Source organism: Puma concolor, chromosome D4 (assembly GCF_028749965.1).
Source record: "Puma concolor isolate L17-30 chromosome D4, mPumCon1.1.hap2, whole genome shotgun sequence".
NCBI lineage: Eukaryota > Metazoa > Chordata > Mammalia > Carnivora > Felidae > Puma > Puma concolor.
In genome coordinates, this window is record NC_141679.1 from 10333664 (window position 1) to 10337500 (window position 3837).

Here is a 3837-nt window from a genome sequence, read left to right on the forward strand (position 1 = left end):
GCGAGAGCTCTGGTTAAGGTCTGAGCCAGCTCGTCTGCAGCTCCCGCGCGCGCCGGGCGGCCCCAGCACCTCCTCCGCCGCCCTCCCCCCTCCACTCCTCCTCCCTCCCACTTGTCACCCCCACCCCTAGGGTCCCGATCTCCTTGCACTCTCCACTCCCCACCCCACTCCACGCCTTCCTCTTTCCTTCCCGCTCGCGCCCCCAGAGTCCCTGCACTTCACCTTCCTTGCCACCTACAGCCAGGCCACTCTGGCGGGGGCGCTCACGGCCCCCTACTCCAAGCTCTCTTCGCTCGGCCGGACTGCGGCGCTCCGGGACGCGGCGGTGCACGCGGGGCGGGGAAGAGGAGGGCCGGCGGGGGTGCGGGTGGAGGTGCCCGTAGGCCAGTGAGCTGGCCGCTCCCCTTCTCTCCCCTCCCCTCCCTGCAGGCCTGATTTGTCGGCACCGAGCCCGAGGCCACTTTCATCCCCACACTTGGCGGCCGAAATGGCTCGGCGAGATCCGGAGCCTACCCGAGCCTTGCGGGTGCACTTGGGACCCAGCAGGAGCCGAGAGGGTTTCACTTAGGGCGAGCCCTGCGGCCACTGGCGGGTGCAGTTGGGGTAGGGCAGTGCCACTGGTTCGGGGAAATTTTGACTTTCTTGATTTCCTTTGCAACATTTCTTTTTCTTTTGCTGCTGTGGAACAAAATGTATGTTTATGAAAACCTGCTGGCCCGAGGATGACAACCCATCTTGCGGGCTATTTCAAGGGGGAAAAAGACCGCCCTCTCTGGCCTTGAGTTTCTCTACTCCCCAACCCATGTTTTAATAATAATAGTAATTTTAGGGAAAGAAAAGTTTCAGTCCTGAAAAGCCAGGAAGTGCTCCTGTGGAGGGTCTGCTTACGTGCGGGATCTAACTTTCTCTCAGCGGACGGAGGAGCCACGTTAGCACCCCACGAGCTGCCGGATGTGACGACGATCTCCACTCTGTTCTGCCCAACAGTCATTACCGCACCATCAAACGGAGGTCTGGAGTCGGCCAGTTCAAATGCCCACAGACTCAGTGACTGAATTATGGATGAGGGATGGGGCCATCCCCGCCCTCCCCCCACCCCCCAGCGTCTTTGGGGAGGCGTGGAAGAGCGCCCTTGCACCAGATGACAGAAGCAAACTTTGTTCAAACTGTTAGCGGCGTGTCTCTAATCTCGGAGTACCGGTTTGGCCTAATGCAGACTCCCGCTGGAAGTGCGCCGTGAAGACTAAGCAAACACACACACACACACACACACACACACACACACACACACACGCGCGCGCACACACACAACGCAAGAAAACAAAGAAACAAGCAAAAACGGGAGGACACAACGGTGCAGGGTAGCACAAAGCGGGGGAGATGGCATTCCCGGAGCCTTCGTTCCGCGGGCTCCTGAGAGGACACTGAGCTCATCTCTTGGAGGTCTCGGCGAGTCGAATTCGAGAAGAGTCCGCAAGAATGGCCAACCCTTGGGCTGCACAGCGCCCCTTGTCCTCTCTGGGAAGCCGTTTTTCTCTGCACTGCCCTGGAAGCAAGTAACAGGAAAACGTCCCTCTGTGTTTGCTGCGAATTCAAATAAAGCATCGCCAGGCGTTCTGGCGGCAACCCTCCGCCAGATTTCGGGAAGGGAGGAGGATTAAAAAGGGAACCCGGTGTCCCTTGAAGTCCTAGCCGCCCCCTTTGTCAGACTAGTCCGGAGGTTGGGGATCACTGGATGTTGGCCTGGTGGGGGGGGGGGGGGGGGGCGTGGGCAGGAAACCTGTGAGGAACAGTGCTACCCCGGGGCCAAACTTGGGTCAGTACAGACTCCCTCAGTGTCGCCTCTCATTCCCCCTCATCCACCCCCACCCTCAACCCCTCTTCTCCCGACCTCTGTTAGGAAAACAAGCCCTAAAACACAACTGGACTGGAGGGAACTTCCTACACTTTCGGGATCGGAGGCAGAGGTCACCGGCACCCCCCCCCCCACACACACACCCGCGGGCCTGAGACTGGGAAGTGGGAATCGTCGGCCAGTCCCTTCACATAAAGACAGACAAGAAGGGCCCAGAATGACACTGAATCTGGGAACTTTCGAGGGGAAATCTCTAGATCTCTTGGGAATGCGAAGACCACGGACTTTTTTTTTTCCTTTTTTCTTTTTTTTGCCAGACGCGTGCCTCTCCATTTTCTCCTAATGGTCAGCGAAACTTAGGAATGTAAGTGACTTGGGAGTAAAGAATTTTTTTCAGGAAAAGAACAGATCTCAAAACGGGCTTGGGGGGCGTTCCCACTACTAAGGCGACCTCCTTTCCTCCTCCACTCACCTAGCCATCCTATCCCTTTGCCACTCAAACAGTCTGGCATTATTTGGGCCGGGGCCCCATTTCACTCCAGTGCACATCGGGGGCTGAGATCTAAATACTCATTTGATATAGCGCAATAATCCTTTTCTCATATTTGATGGGAATGTTTTCCATATCCCAGTATTTGACAACATCTCCCTATAGGAACAGGTTTGTATTTATGTTGGTAAAATGTCCCCTGCCTCAAAGTCTATTGTAACCCAACACCTGACAACCCCGAGTCCCATTTCTGTTTGCAGAAAGGGTTTATTCAAGCACATAATGGGATCCCAGCAGAAAGCCTTCCTGAACAAGGGGCTATGGTAAACTTCACCACATGAACTCCGTTTCCAGGGCTATTAAGCTTTTAATTGGAAAATAGCAGAGGAAATTTCAAGGTGACTATAACGTGTTAGCAGTTAGTGCGGAGAAGAAAAGCCCAAGCGGGGATGAATGTAGAAAGCATATGGTCCGAATCACGTTTAGAAGGAGCGGCCTGCTTCTACTAAGTCCCCGCCACTTACACACTTATGGGAAAAAGCATCAAAGAAATTGCAAAGGGAGGGAGGAGGATTACGAGTAAATGTAACCTCACTAGATTGGATCCACTCAAGTTCTCTGGGTGATGGTGTGTGCGCTCAGACCACAATTAACTAGGTAGAATTGTGACAGGTATTAACAGCGAAAGGGTGAAAGATAATGTGCGCATGTGGTTGTCGTTCTCTTAGCTTACAATTTCATGGCGTGTACACATTTAAAAGCTGGGGCTGCAGATGTGCCAGCTGAGAAGCCGAGGATGTTCTGCCTCCAAATCCAGGAGTCCTGGTAGATGTTCCTCCCCGCAAAAAAATAAAAAACAAAAAAACAAATAAAAACCCCCACAAAAACAAACACAAAAACCACCCACTTATCAAAAGGGCAGTTTCACATTGTCCCGGATGTATAATGCATCAGGAAATTTTCTGCTTTGCTGGATTCTCATGGCGGGGGAGGTCAGGGTTCCTATTTTGCCGTTTTTTAATCGCGACCATGGTGACGCTGGAGGCCAGGGCTTGCAGAAAGCCCCGAAAATGCAAGAAAACGAGCCCCCTCTGCCCGCGCGTGAACTTCTCATCTCTCATCCCGTCCCTGCCTCTAGGCATCGCCCTTTGGCCAGCTTCAAATTGAAAGTGGGGGACGAATGTCTGGGGAGGCGGTGGGGCAACCAGCAACCAATTTCTTGAGGTGACAATAATGCTCTTGTTCTCCCTCAATTAATTGGCGAAGAGACTCCTGCGCACCTCCCATAGCATCCCCGTAGCCGCCCTCTGGGGCGCGGGGTGGAGGACAGAGGCCACGTGCGGCCGGGGTGGGGGGAAGCGAGTGAACCTGGGTCTGGCGGGCCCGGGAAACGCGGCCGAACAGAAAGAAGGTCCACGACGGTCGCGTCCCCAGGCCATTTTGGCAGTGGGCGACCTGAAGATCTTAAAGGGCCGAAGCCTTCTTAAGCAAA